The following is a 15,785-nucleotide window of genomic DNA, read 5'->3' on the forward strand; positions in this document are numbered from 1 at the left end:
AGCCCTGGGCAGAGCTGTTCTCTGTGTGGGTTGGTTTGGGGTGAGCTGTTCTCTGTCTGTGGGTTGGGTTGGGGTGAGCTGTTGTCTGTGTGTGGGTTGGTTTGGGGTGAGCTGTTGTCTGTGTGTGGGTTGGGTTGGGGTGAGCTGTTCTAGGTGTGTGGGTTGGTTTGGGGTGAGCTGTTGTCTGTGTGTGGGTTGGGTTGGGGTGAGCTGTTGTCTGTGTGGGTGGGTTTGGGGTGAGCTGTTGTCTGTGTGGGTTGGGTTGGGGTGAGCTGTTGTCTGTGTGGGTGGGTTTGGGGTGAGCTGTTGTCTGTGTGGGTTGGGTTTGGGGTGAGCTGTTGTCTGTGTGTGGGTTGGTTTGGGGTGAGCTGTTGTCTGTGTGTGGGTTGGGTTGGGGTGAGCTGTTGTCTGTGTGTGGGTTGGGGTGAGCTGTTGTCTGTGTGTGGGTTGGGTTGGGGTGAGCTGTTCTCTGTGTGGGTTGGTTTGGGGTGAGCTGTTGTCTGTGTGGGTTGGGTTTGGGGTGAGCTGTTCTCTGTCTGTGGGTTGGTTTGGGGTGAGCTGTTGTCTATGTGGGTTGGTTTGGGGTGAGCTGTTGTCTGTGCATGGGTTGGTTTGGGGTGAGCTGTTGTCTGTGTGTGGGTTGGGTTGGGGTGAGCTGTTGTCTGTGTGTGGGTTTGGGGTGAGCTGTTGTCTGTGTGTGGGTTGGGTTTGGGGTGAGCTGTTGTCTGTGTGTGGGTCGGGTTTGGGGTGAGCTGTTGTCTGTGCATGGGTTGGTTTGGGGTGAGCTGTTCTCTCTGTGTGGGTTGGTTTGGGGTGAGCTGTTGTCTGTGTGTGGGTTGGTTTGGGGTGCAGAGCCCAGGAGTGGTTCCAAACCCCGGGGCAGCAGGAGAAGGGAAGGGAAGAGCAGGGAATGGGTCTGGCCCTGGATGTGCGGCCTTGCCTGGGGTGGATCCGGCTCTGGAGCATCCCTGGGAGCCAGAGCTGAGCTGTTCCCCAGTGCTCAGAGGTGTCGTGTTCCCGTTAAACCCTTTTACCTTTTATTTAACATTCACAGAGGCCTGACAGGTAATCCTGGGAGCTGGAGCCTCACAGCAGCCTGGGCTGGGCTGTGGAAATCCCAGGTTTTCCTCTTTTCCTCCCACAGTCAGTGCCCCTTTCCCTCCCACTGATTGTGGATGTCAGAGATGTTGGTGCTCCCCGGATCCAGCCCTTGCTGTGGGCACATCAAACCTTATCAATATATTGGGAGAGATCAGGTATTGATATCTCCAGTGGGAGAGATAGCAGATATTGATATATTGGGAGAGATACCAGATATCCATATATGGGGACAGACATCAGATATTGATATATTGGGAGAGAGAAGCTGCCACACCCTGGGTAAGGCCTGATTTAACCCAAAAATCCCCAGAGTCCCACTGGACATACCAGGCCTCAGCAGGTTTCCTGTGGAACCCTGATTCCTGGGGGGGAATTAATGGGCTGCAGGCGATTATAATAAAAAATAACAATAAATTAAAAAATAAAAATAAAAATAAAAAATAAAATAAAAATTAAAATTAAAAAATAAAAATAAAAATAAAAAAAAAATAAAAATAAAAATAAAAATAAAAATTAAAAATAAACTAAAAATAATAAGACGAAGGAATAATAATAATAATAATAATAATAATAATAATAATAATAATAACGACTCTGCCTGGCTTCCCTGGTGCCCCATCCCTGTCCCAGCTCCGCTCTGTGTTTCCCCCAGCCCTGCTCGGTGCCTGGGTGGGGACAGATTAATTAATTTGCTAATTGGCTGGAGTTGGTGGAGCTGGAACGCTCGGGGATGGGCTGCCAGGGGCTGCTGCCGAGGGCTGGAACAGCCGCGGCCGAGCTTTGATCTCCCGCTCTCATTACCCAGGGCCTCGGGAGCATCCCTGGGAGCCCCGGCCATCCCCGGGAGCCGGGAGGGGAGGAGGAGCTGCGGGCTGGGATGCTCGGGCTCCCAGAGCAGCATCCTGGGAGCTGCTCCGGCAGCCACGGGCTGGTACCCAGGGGGATGCTCTGCCCATCACCCGGGGTAGCTCGGGGGGATCCTCGCTTCCCGGGCTGCTCCTCGTGCCCCGCACCCTGGGCACCGCCTGCCCCAGCGCTTTCCCGGTGCTCAGAGCCCTGGGAATGACTCAGTCCTGGGGGAAAAATGCCTGGGAGAGCTGAGCTGCAGAGTCTCAGGGGAGGCAGCGTCCTCGGGAATTGCCGAGGGATCAGGAGGGGCCCTGCCCACCCCAAATGCCGAATTGCCGCCGCCTCGGGGCAGCCCGGAGCAGCGAGCACTGCCCATCTTTTTATCCGGGAGCAGCGAGGCTGGGCCCCTCCCGCACTCCCGCCTTCGCCTCTCCTGCCTGCTCAGGGGGAGAAAAATCCCTCTTAAATCATTCAGCGCCTCTCTAATGTATTCACAGTGTGGACGAGGGAACAAGATCTGAAACACTCCTTTTTCCAGTCAGACTATTAACTGGTGACACTTTGACACCGGCAAGAAGTATGGCAGATTAAAAAGTAAAAACCGCACAGAAATCTAAGTGCCTCCACATAGTGCTGGAATAAAAATCGCTGTTAGGAGCATTAAAATAGAGCCCTTGTCAGAAGCGATGGATTCCAGGGACGTGCCTGCTGCTTCCCAGGGAAAGGGAGAGCAGGGAGGGCTCCGAGGATGCTCTCCAGGTGGGGCAGGGCACGGAGGAGAGCAGGGAGGGCTCCAAGGGCACGGAGGAGAGCAGGGAGGGCTCCAAGGATGCTCTCCAGGTGGGGCAGGGATGGAGGAGAGCAGGGAGGGCTCCAAGGATGCTCTCCAGGTGGGGCAGGGATGGAGGAGAGCAGGGAGGGCTCCAAGGATGCTCTCCCGGCTGGGGCAGGGATGGAGGAGAGCAGGGAGGGCTCCAAGGATGCTCTCCCGGCTGGGGCAGGGATGGAGGAGAGCAGGGAGGGCTCCAAGGATGCTCTCCCGGCTGGGGCAGGGATGGAGGAGAGCAGGGAGGGCTCCGGCCTCTCCTCCAGGGACATCGGCACCCCTGGGCTCTCGAGGGGCCCCTTTCATCTGCCCCTGACATTCAGAGTCCCCCGGAGGCGGCTGGGGGATGAAAGCGGGAGATGAAGGAGCCGGCTTTTCTTGGCACCATTAATCATTTATCAGCTAATCAAGAACGCTCGCAGGAGATGAGGGGAGAGAGCAGCTCGTTCCTAATAGGAATTAGCTCGCTTACGGTTATTTCCCCCCGCCCTCGCTCTGATTTCCCAAGGGGCTGAGGCTTGGGGAGGGCTGCACTCACCCCTCCCTGCTTCCCAGCACCCGGGACCTCCCGGCAGCCGGGATGGGCTGGCCCAGAAAATCCCTCGGGGCCTGAAATTCCCAGCCCGGGGAGCAGGAATCCAGGCTGGGTTCCTGGGAGCAGCCAGGGGCAGGTGGGGCTGGGACAGGGGCAGGATGAGGGCATCCTCTTGAGCTGCACCAGGGGAGGCTCAGGTTGGGCATCAGGAGGAATCTGGGCCTTGGAACTGCCCAGGGAGCTTTGGAGCCCCCATCCCTGGAGGGATCCCTGCTCTGGGTGCAAATCTCCCCTTCCTTAGGAGAAAGGCAGATTTCAACCCCCTGGCTTGAAAACGTGCACTCGGCTCTCTGGAACAAAATAGAAATAAGAGCAATAAATGCCACTTGAGAATGCTGTGCCATTTCCGTGGCTGAGGGGTGATTTTGGAGTGTCTGTGCCGCCACGCTCAGCCCTGCTGCCTCCTCGGGCAGTGCTCACAGGGAGGGTTTAATTCTCCTATAAATACTGCAGCTTTACAACAGCAGCCCCGCTCAGATATGCAATAATACCCAGTTCTGCATTTCAGGTAAGGCTTTAAACTAAATTAAATCTCCTCAGTGTGGCTAATCAGAGATTAGCTTTGATCACAGTGTGTTAGCCCAGGCCAATCCCATTGAAATCCTCGGGCAGCCCCAGCACTGGGAATGCTTGGAACGCTGAGCCCCGGCCCCAGGGCAGGGCACAGGGCATTTTTCCTCTCCTTCTTTTGGATGGTTTTTTCTCCATGCAGGAAAAGGTCTCTGTGGTGCCCTGGGCATCTCCTGCTGCCCTGTGCCCCTGGCTGGAGAGCTCTGGGGTGGGATCCGAGCTCTCACAGCCTTCCTGCATCCCCTGCATCCAAGGAAAGGGTGAAAATCCCTCCTGGAAATGGGAGGAAGGGATGGAGTTGATGAGGGGGGTTTGCCAGAGCTCCCTGTAGAACACCAGGATGCTGGAGTTCACATTTGGCAGTGCCATTCCATGGAATCGGGGATGGCGTGGGCTGGAGGAGACCTCAGAACTGATCTCATTGCATCAGGAACACCTTCCACGGGCCAGGCTTGGGCACCCCCGGCCATGGAGCGCTCGTAGGGGTTCTGCCATCCCTTTCCCTGGCTGGGAATGCCCCCGCGGCTGTTCCTCTGCATTATCCACAGCCCGGCGAATGCCTGCGATCCCCGGCGAGCGCTGACCCGCAGCTGCCTTAGCAACAATTTCCTGCCGCGATCGATTCTGGGGGCTGTGCGGTGGGCAGGAGCATTAACCCAGCCTTCCTCCAGCGGGGCCGGCCCTAATGGGCTGCAATTACTCAGCGCTAATTGATTGGGCACGGCGGGGGGAGCAGCTCCCCTCCCTGCCGGGGGTTTATGGCCCGGCTCAGGCAGAGGGGATTTATCCCATCCCTCTGGGTTCTGAACCATTTCTGCTGGGCTTCCAGCCCCTGGGGTGGCTGGGGAAGTGCCCAGGGATTGCTGTGGAGCAGAGGATCCTCCTGCTCTGGGTGGTGCTGAGGAGATGGGGAATGCAGGGAGAGATCTGCTCTGGGTGTGCCAGGGAGCCCAGAGATGCAGGAGCTGTGCTCTGGGCATGCCAGGGAGCCCAGAGATGCAGGAGCTGTGCTTGGCTTCCCAGCCCTGAGAAGGCTTTGGAATAGCTCTGGTTGATCACAGAATTCCAGAATGGTTTGGGTGGGAAGGGACCTTAAAGCTCACCCAGTGCCACCCCTGGGGTGGCAGGAAACTCTGGGCTGGAAACTCTGGGCTGTGCCTGGTGGAGACTGAGATCAGGAGGAAAATGCTGAGGTCTCCCCATCCATCCACTGCCAGGATGAGAGGAAATGACCTCAAGAAGCACCAGGGAGACTTTGGTTGGGCATTGGGAAATGTCTTCATGGGAAGGGCAGGGGTCCCCATCCCTGGAGGGATTCAAAGCCATGTGGATGTGGCACCTGGGGGCAGGAGCAACTCCATGGTCTCCTCCATGGCTCCAGCAGCTGCACATGGTGCTGGTGCTGTGCCCTGGGGCTGGAGCAGCTCTGCAGGCTGGGCCAAAGGGGTCAATCCCCTCCATATCCCATACCAGCTCTGCAGGCTGGGCCAAAGGGAACAATCCCCTCCATATCCCAGAGCTGGAGCAGCTCTGCAGGCTGGGCCAAAGGGAACAATCCCCTCCTTACCTGGAGCAGCTCTGCAGGCTGGGCCAAAGGGAACAATCCCCTCCATATCCCAGAGCTGGAGCAGCTCTGCAGGCCAGGCCAAAGGGAACAATCCCCTCCATACCTGGAGCTGGGCATTCCAGGATTCCCTGCTGCCCAGAGATCTGCCTCTCCAGGGGTTTATTTGCTCTCTGGAATATTTGCTGCCTCTCCAGGTGTTTATTTGCTCTCTGGGGATATTTGCATCCTGTGCTGGGATATCTCAGTCCTTCGGGAGCTGTTTGCTTTGCTGTGACCTTTGGATCTGTGGGAGAGCCTGGGGACAAGGTCAGCCCCAATAGGAACAGCCTTGCCCATCGATCCAGCGCGGCCCAGCCCCGCTCCTGGCACACAGCATGCTGTGCTCCCTCTGTCACGGCCCTGCAGGGTGACACCCCGGCCCCAGCAGTGGGTGGCACTGCCACTGCTGCCAGACCAGGAATTTTCCTCACCTCTTGCTCCGTTCCAAAACAATCCTTCCCTCGAATGGGGCAAAGCTCTGGCTTGGCTGCTCTCCCATGACTCACCAGGGAAATATTTCAGGGATCGATGTCCTGAAATCCTGGTGGCTGGGCTAACAGGGCCATCCAGGGCCTGGCTGGGCTAATGGGGCCATGTAGGGCCTGGCTGGGCTAACAGGGCCTGACTGGGCCTGGCTGGGTTAACAGGGCCATGCAGGGCCTGGCTGGGCTAACAGAACCATCCAGGGCCTGGCTGGGCTAACAGGGCCATGCTGGGCTAACAGAACCATCCAGAACCTGGCTGGGCTAACAGGGCCTGACTGGGCCTGGCTGGGCTAACAGGGCCTGACTGGGCCTGGCTGGGCTAATGGAGCCATACAGGACCTGGCTGGGCTAACAGGGCCTGGCTGGGCTAACAGGGCCTGACTGGGCCTGGCTGGGCTAACAGGGCCATGCAGGGCCTGGCTGGGCTAACAGGGCCTGGCTGGGCTAACAGAACCATGTAGGGCCTGGCTGGGCTAACAGGGCCATGCTGGGCTAACAGAACCATCCAGGGCCTGGCTGGGCTAACAGGGCCTGACTGGGCCTGGCTGGGCTAACAGGGCCATGCAGGGCCTGGCTGGGCTAACAGAACCATGCAGGGCCTGGCTGGGCTAACAGAACCATCCAGAACCTGGCTGGGCTAACAGGGCCATGCAGGGCCTGGCTGGGCTAACAGAACCATGCAGGGCCTGGCTGGGCTAACAGAACCATCCAGGGCCTGGCTGGGCTAACAGGGCCATGCTGGGCCTGGCTGGGCTAATGGGGCCATGCAGGGCCTGGCTGGGCTAACAGAACCATCCAGGGCCTGGCTGGGCTAACAGCCCAGTTGGGTTTGGGATGAACTGGGTGGTTCTGATGCCCTCTTGCACTGCTCTCAGCAGGTTGATTGGTCATACAAAATCAGTTTTACTCGATGGAGATTTCCAAGACAAAAGCAGCTCCAGGAGCAAAAATGAAAAGTAACCTGGTCTGGTGGAATGAGAGGAGCTTGGAGGTTCCTTCCAGCCCAAAGCAGAGCTGCAGCTTTGCCCAAAATCCCCTCAGCACCAGACCCGTGTCCCTCTGGCATGGAGGGGACATGGGGCCCTGCCCCTGCTCAGACAGAGCCCCCATCTCACCCTGGCCATGAGTCTTGTTCCACCTTTCCTCACACCCTATGAATATCCCAGAGCTTTTCCCTCCATCTGCTCCCCCTGGCCCTGAGTTCCCCTTGGCCAGGCTGCTGAGGTTGCTTCTGCTGTTGGACCCTGGAGGAGAAAAAAAACACTCCAAATATATTGGTGTGGAGCTTGCTTTAACTGGAAAACAAAAGCCACGGGCAGTGTGGTTCCAAAAGATCATTTTCCATTTCCTGGAGCAAGCGCTGGAGCTTTCCAACCACTGCAGGGCCCCGAGAAGCCGAGGAGGGCAGGGCTGTAAAGAGCTTTTTAGTGCAAGCTGTGTTGCAGTTTATGGGGATGGCTGGAGATCCCCTCGGAGCCGTGTGCTAAGAGGTTATTTTGGATCCGGCTCAGGCGCTGCCGCAGCCTGGCCCATTAAAAAGTAAATTTTTCATGTGGAGAACTGAACCAATCTCTGGCAGCTGGAGCACTTGGATGTGGGAAGGGGAACACAACCACGGGCTAAACCTGGGGCTGCTTTTCCCAACCAGGGCTGCTGAGTTTGTTCTGCCTGACACCGGCCAAGAGCCGCTGACACCAACGCCAAACTCAGAAAGTGGACCTTGAAAAGGTGCCATTTTTGATATATTTTATATTTTTAAAGTTAAAATCATAGACTTTTTTGTGGTCCAAAAGTTTTCCTTTGGGAAAACTCTTCAGAGAGGGAGAGGGACTTGGGACAGGGGCCATGGCACTGCTCCCCCTCCTGCAGCCCCATGGAAGGGCCTCACCTCACCCTCAATCTTCTGTCCCAGGCTTCTCACAGTGAAATATCCTGTGTGCCTTTTGCACGCGTAATTACGGGGCAGGAGCTGGTGATAAAATAGTTTAAATTAATGAGATTATGAGGTAACCTCTGCTGCTGGTAATTCCTCACTCGAGCAGGCTCTGTGCAGTTCTCCATAATGAGTTTTCTGCTCCGCTGGAGCAGCTTTAAAGGAGCTGGGAGGGATTTGGGGGAGAGGAGCTGGAGAGAGGAGCTCAGAGCACGGCAGGGCTCCTCCATGGAAGGTGACAGGCAGGCAAAGGCCTTCCTTGGGGCTGGGTGTGGTGACAGCACTGAGGGGACAGCTCTGCCTGCTGTCCCCTGGGTTGTCCTCAGGACAGACCCTCTGGAGAGGCTGCTGGGTCCCTCTGCTCACAGCTCCAGCACAGCCTTTTGGCCACAGGGTCACTGCTCCTTCAGCAGGAAAAGGAGAGGGAATCCTTGGGATTACCTCCCTGAGGAAACAGAAATAAGGAGCCAATGCCACCAGCCTGGATCTGTGGAGATCATCAATGTCCTTGCAGCCAAATCCTCTTGTCTGGGCCATAAAACAAGGTCCTTCTGCAAGGACAGAGGGTGAACACACATCTGGCTCCCAGTCTGCACGGGGCAAGGCAGTTCCATGGATTTCCCATTAATTTTTATGAATTCCACGCTCGGGGATGCTGGGCGGAGCAGGGCTCCAGCCCCAGGACAGCTCCTGAGCGGGCACATCCCCTCTGCCCCAAACGCCAGGGGATCCCGCAGTGCCAGTCCCTGGATTTGGGAAGCTGCAGGCGCACAGCTGTGGCTGCACTGCAGGAAAACCTCCCCGCTCCCTCTGTCAACAATTTTATTTTTCAAACTGCGCCAAACGAGAGGTGCATCCTCTCTCTGCCGTGCGGCGGCCGCGTGTGTAACACCAGCACATAATTAACAGTCAAGATCATTTACATTGTCGCTTAGCTAATTTTCATAATGTTTTCTTTATTATCAGAGGAAGAAATTAACCCAAGAATTTATTTACATACTAGTCTCAAACAGTAACAGCTTGCTAATTGCCTGTTAGGTGATTAATAAGCTTACAGCAGATGCTAATGAATCGAGAGCTCACTGTTTCAAAGGTGCTCTTGCAGCATGCTTGTGTTTTGGCAGCTTAATTAGTGCAATAATTATGTACTTGTTGCTTCTTCTTTCAAGCAAATACTGTCAAATGCTTAAAAGATTAAAGAGAATTATATCGCTGAGAACTCGCTGTGCTCGAGGATTCTGCTCCTGCCGCTCCCCCGCTGGAGCCGAGGCGGGAATAAACACAAAGAGGGAGATTTGGGGTGGGGTTGGGAGGAGGGAGGAGCGGGCAGAGCCCCCAGAGCTCCTCAGGCAGCCCCTGCTCACCCTTGGGAGCAGCTCCATGGGGGTTCGGTAGGCATGGAGATGGAAAAGCTGGGAAATGGGCAGGTGTGGCACTTGGGGACATGAGGCAGCGCTGGGAGAATGGCTGGGCTCCATGATCTCGTAGGGCCTTTCCAACCTAAACCCTTCACGGTCCTGTGAGATCCCCGAGGCTGCGGGTGCTCTGCAGGTGTTTCCCTGTGCAGCTTTTCCAACCCCTCTGGAAGAAGAGGACCGGGAGGTTTTCCCCATCACCAGGGTGGATCCTGGGGAAAGGTTTTTGTCCTGAGCAGGAGCTGGCCCGGGTGGCCCTGGTGATGCTGGGGGATGCTAAAGCTGCCTCAGGAGCTGAGGCTGGGTGTCCTGGCTGCTCTTTGTCCAGCAGGGGATTGTCCCCTCTGGCCGCTCAGCTGAGGCCCCACCTGCAGAGCTGCCCCAGCTGCCACAGAGGCCACAGGGATGGTGCCACTGAGTGACCTCCAAGGTCCCCTCCAGCCAAACCTTTCCATGGCTCCATGGCGAGGCTCTGTGCAGAGCAGTGCCTGTGCTGCAGAGCTGCTGCGACATTCCACCTGCAGGACAAGGAACCTTTCAGGATGAGGTGGAGCGATGTCCCTGCCAACTTCCCCTGCCACCTCCGTGCGTCCGGAGCTTTGGAGACTCCTTCACAACGCCTCCCGCCTCCTTTCCAGGCTGGGAATTCATTCCTGGCCCATCCCACTGTCCACACACCATGGTCACCTCTCCCAGGTCCCAGGGACGCTGCACTCCAGGTGCGACCGCCCCACGCCCTCCCTGCGGCACTCACAGCGGTGTCGCTGCCCCTCTCCAGCGTCAACCCCCGGGCACAGAGCCCTGCCCAGCCTCCCCTGGAGCTCCTCGAGCGCCCGGAGCTCCTCCAGAGCCCTCGCTGCGTGCGCGGGGCCGCGGGGGATGGAGGAGCGCTGTCCCCGCCTCAAGGAGAGCCCTGGAGAGGCTCTCCACGCTCATCCCCGGCCCCGCAGGAGCGGCAGCAGCCGGGCTGGCAATCGCTGCGGCAATCTCCGGTTTCCTTGGCGACAGCCGCGCTCTCCGTGCGGAGCAGCTGCGAGATGGAGCCGGCCCCGCAGCGCTCGGCTCGGCCTTCCAAGGTCCGCATTGCATCGCCGGGGCCGAGCCGGGACAGCGGAGAGCCGGGGAGCGACCCCCGCCGGCTCCCGGTGGCTCCTTCGCTCCCCTGTGGCTCCCTCCTTCCCCGGTCGCTGTTGCGGCGCTGCTCGTTCCCTTATCTGATTGTCACGGCGCGTTTCTCTCGATTAGGCACGCAGCCAGTTCGTTACTTAACCCGTAATTGCGCTTTAATAGGAGCTACCTCCGAAATGTATTTTCGGAGCGGGAGGTTCGCGCATCCGCCCGCGGGATTCCCCGGGAGCAGCTCCCGGCACGGTTTGGCCCCGGCCCGGTCGGGTTTTCCCGGCCGGGGCTTCACCGGGGCTGACACGGCACCGTCAGGGCCTCGCTGGGTTTACACCGGCACCTCTCCCCCGGAATTCCCCCCTGAACTCCATTCCTCGCTGATTCCTTGACTTGAACCCTGGGAAAACCCGCGGATTTCCGGACTCCAGCTGAAATCTCCTTTTTTCAGCTGAAACGTGGGAATTTCGCCCCACGTTTTTGAATTTTCAGCGGGAAACGCGGGGGTTTTCGTCCTGCGGGGTGAAGGAATAGCAGCGGGAATGGGCGGTGTTAAACCCGGCTGCCGATGGATTCCCTTCTCAATATCCCAAATGTCCCCAGTCAAACGCTGATAAGGTGTTTTCCTCTCACCCCGTGTTCCTTCCCCGCCGCACGTGCAGGGGAGGGAAGGTATTCAATCTCCATCTCAACGCATTAATTTTAAAAAGTTGGCCAGTATTTGCAAAGTGTTAAGCATATAAAAATTAATGTTGACAAATCTTCGAGGAATAGAATGAAACAAAAGAAATCAATTAAGGGAACAGCCCGCGGATATATTTTATAATCTAAACTGTGCTCAGCATCACATCGCGGTGGAAGTTACCTGCAAACCCTGGTGCCGGATGGAAAACCGAGGAGGGGAAGTTTGGGCTCAGGATGGAAGGCACGGGATCCCTGTGAGCCCCAGCTCACCCCAATGTGTGACCCTGGCACGGATCCCTGTGAGCCCCAGCTCACCCCAATGTGTGACCCTGGCACAGGATCCCTGTGAGCCCCAGCTCACCCCAATGTGTGACCCTGGCACAGGATCCCTGTGAGCCCCAGCTCACCCCAATGTGTGACCCTGGCACGGATCCCTGTGAGCCTCAGCTCACCCCAGTGTGTGACCCTGGCACAGGATCCCTGTGAGCCCCAGCTCACCCCAATCTGTGACCCTGGCACAGGATCCCTGTGAGCCTCAGCTCACCCCAATGTGTGACCCTGACCCTGGCACAGGATCCCTGTGAGCCTCAGCTCACCCCAATGTGTGACCCTGACCCTGGCACAGATCCCTGGAGCCCCAGCTCACCCCAGTGTGTGACCCTGACCCTGGCACAGATCCCTGGAGCCCCAGCTCACCCCAGTGTGTGACCCTGGCACGGATGCCCCCAGAGCAGTGTGGGGCCAGCTCTCCCTGCTCTCCCCGAGTCACTCCCGCTTAGGCCATTGGGATAAATGAGTCTGGAAGTCTGTGTGATCCTATCAGTGTTATCTCAGCCGCTGGATTGCAAGGCTTCTGTGGCCTTCAGAGTAAATAAGTGTTTTCCCGGGGTGACACGGGAACCTGGGGAGGAGGGGACTCGTCTGGGCTGGCTCGGGCACAGCGGGAAAAGCCCCGCAGGGATTTCACCACCCGTTGTCTGGCTGGGCTGATGTCTCGTTCCAGGCAGGGCAGTGATGACGGGAGCCCCCACAGCAGCGCCCAGGGCAGGATCCCGTTTGTCCTTTCCCACCCACGCTCTGCTCCCGGCAGAATTCCCAGCTGGGTGAGCTGGCCCTGACCTTGTGTGAGCAAACAGCTCCAGCCAGGAGCTCGCTCACAGCCCCCTCCCCTCCTTCTCCAAAGGAAAATCACTCAACTGACCATTCCTTCTTACACCCTTTGATTCCATGCAGATTTGGACATCTTCATGGAATCCGGACATTTCATGGACATTCCAGTTCGTGGAGTTTGGACATTTGGCCATAAAAATTCCAGAGATCTGAATGGAAAATCCCAGCAGTGGAAGGAAGAGCTCCATCCTGGGAAAGGGCAAAGGGAAGATCCATCAGAAGATTATCTCCGGCATTCACTTAATTTTATTACTTCAAGTGACTTTATTGCCTTCATTTTGCTTTCTGTTGCATTCCAGCACTTATTTAATAAACCTCTCTCTGGTTTAAATAGCAGTTTAGTTTTTATGGTAATGCTAAACTTAATCAGATGCTCAAATTAGCTTGAAATTAATTATATTGACAGCAATAACCCCGCGTTCCCTCTCCATGTCCTGTGCACAGATCTCCTTCAGGCCTGCATTAAATCCCATTTAGACACGGGAATCAGCTCCCTGCTGACGAGGGCACTGCTGCTGCTGGCACGGAGGAGCCAGATGGGAAATTTGGGATATGAGCAGCATTTTTCCCTTCAGCTGACAAAATCTGAGCTTCCCCTGCCATCCCTTCCAAGGTTTTCTGGGCTTCCTGAAGGCACCGCCTTGTTATGGAGGGGAACAAAGCCTGGAGGGGCTGATGGAGATCATGGGATCTTGGAATGGTTTGGGTTGGAAAGGACCTTAAATCCCATCCAGTGCCATGGCAGGGACACTTTCCAGGGTCCCAGGCTACTCCAAGCCCTGTCCAACCTGGCCTTGGGCACTGCCAGGGATCCAGGGCCAGCCCCAGCTGCTCTGGGCTCCTGTGCCAGGGCCTCCCAGGGAATAATCCCCTCCCAATGTCCCATCCATCCCTGTCTCTGGCAGTGGGAAGCCATTCCCTGTGTCCTGTCCCTCCAGACCCTGTAAAAAGGCTGGAGATGCCTTTCCTTTGCTCTCTGGGCTTTCCCAGAGCCACCAGGCACCTCATGCTGCCCTTGGTTATTGATGCCACTCTCCAGGGCTGATGAACTTCCCACGCCTGGCTGCTCCAAATCCCGCATTCCCACCTTAACCCGGAGCAGGGCAGGTGGGAAAGGACAGGGATGGGATGATGGGATGATGGGATCCGCAGGGAATTCTGCATTTCCAGAGCCAGGAGCGTTTGGGATGTTGGCACCGCGTTCCCTGCCGGCGGAATCCCGGCTCGGTGTGCGCTCGGTGGGAGTGGGGACAGCCGGGTTCATCAATCCTCAGAGCTCAGCCTCAGAGCTGGGAAAGGCATTCTGGAACCTTCTGCAGAGCCCGCAGCAGCTCCAGCCCCTCTTCGCCTGTGCTCTGACTGGATGGGGGAAAAGTCCCCAAATCCGAGTGAAAAGCCCCAAAAGACCCGAGCAGGGCCATGGCCCCGGCCTGGCTGTGCTGGCCTGATTGCCACCCACGGCCCGTGTCATTGTCATCTTCAGGCTGGGTTTGCTCCTGATTGGCTCCGAGGCAGAATCTATGGGGGCTGTCATGGAAGTTGTTTTTCCTTTTGGAATGAATAACTCTTGCGGTGAAGCTGACACGAAGCATAAATTTGTTAAATTACATAAACATTATTGCGACCCATAAAATTCAATGAATCCTCGTCGCCTGTTTACTCATGGCTGGCTTTGCTGTTTGCACAATGTAATTTAACGTGTCAATTTGCTCTCAAATAAAAAACATCTGGCCTTTTGACATGCCAAAAACACTGCGGAGAGGATCTGAGAAGGGAGCTGAAAGCCCAGGCTTTACATAGCAGTTAGCGAGGGGCTCTTAAAAGGGAGCCAATATCATCCAGATCAATTGATGGCTTCTTGGCAAACCTCCTTCTGCAAACCCGGCAAGATTAGTAAATTTTATCCTAATTAAAATTAAGAAAAGCCATGGACGGCTGGCACGTGCTTTGCAATTACATCTCCTGCCAATATTGACATCCACTCTATTGGATTTTTAAACAATCTTATTATTTTGTAATCATGAATAACAAGGAGAAAATTATACTTTTATAAGAGATTTTTTTTTTTTTCCGGACGAGCTGCAGCATCCCAGGAAATTAATTCCCCTCCCTAAGCCCCTTAGCTTGAGATTCTCCCGAAAATCTCAGACTTTGGGAGTCGGGCTCGCCAGAGCAGCCCCGGCCCCACAGCCCCACGCTAAGAAAGGCCCTTAAATCCCGGCTTAATCCCTAATAAACTGTAATTCCTCTGGCTCCCGCAGACACACAGGGCAGCGCTGACCTAAATAAGGGCAACGAGCGCGGCTGGAGCCCCGCGTGTCGGGATGGAGCCGCTCCTGATTTGCACGGGAGACACTCGGAGTGATTAGGGATCAGGGGATGGAGGCAATGGGCTCTGGGATCAGGGGATGCGGGATCAGGGGATGGAGGCAATGGGCGGCAGGATTAGGGCATGGAGACAATGGGCTGTGGGATCACAGGATGGAGGCAATGGGCTGTGGGATCAGGGGATGGATGGAGGCAATGGGCTGTGGGATCAGGGGATGGAGGCAATGGGCTGTGGGATCAGGGGATGGAGGCAATGGGCTGTGGGATCAGGGGATGGAGGCGATGGGCTGCGGGATCACAGGATGGAGGCAATGGGCTGTGGGATCAGGGGATGGAGGTGATGGGCTCTGGGATCAGGGCTGCAGGATCACAGGATGGAGGCGATGGGCTGCAGGATCACAGGATGGAGGCAATGGGCTGCAGGATCACAGGATGGAGGCAATGGGCTGTGGGATCAGGGGATGGAGGCAATGGGCTGTGGGATCAGGGGATGGATGGAGGCAATGGGCTGTGGGATCACAGGATGGAGGCAATGGGCTCTGGGATCATGGGATGGAGGCAATGGGCTGTGGGATCAGGGGATGGAGGTGATGGGCTCTGGGATCAGGGGATGGATGGAGGCAATGGGCTGTGGGATCACAGGATGGAGGCAATGGGCTGTGGGATCATGGGATGGAGGCAATGGGCTGCAGGATCATGGGATGGAGGTGATGGGCTCTGGGATCAGGGCTGCAGGATCACAGGATGGAGGCAATGGGCTGCAGGATCACAGGATGGAGGCAGGAGCTGCCCGCTCCAGGAGGAGCAGACCCCACTCCCGAGGATCCAGCTGCCGCTGGAAGAGCAGCAGCCGTCGGCTCCTGGGGTAATTACAAACCCTCTGGAAAAATCCGAGCAGATCCCCGCCATGAAACCGGGAGGTTACAGCGAGTTCAGGCCTTGCTTTAATTAAGGGAGAGACATCTCTTCCTTTAGGGAACGCTGAGCTCACGTTCCAGCCGATAGGAAAGATTTCCCATATTGTCAGCAAGGCTTGGACACGTTTGTGGCTAAATAAATTGGGATTTCTCTTCCCCTGCCAGGAGAAGTCGCAATGTTTGCTTT

This window comes from Agelaius tricolor, unplaced genomic scaffold (assembly GCF_023055355.1).
Source record: "Agelaius tricolor isolate 1412-34295 unplaced genomic scaffold, bAgeTri1.0.p SCAF_16, whole genome shotgun sequence".
Classification (NCBI taxonomy): domain Eukaryota; kingdom Metazoa; phylum Chordata; class Aves; order Passeriformes; family Icteridae; genus Agelaius; species Agelaius tricolor.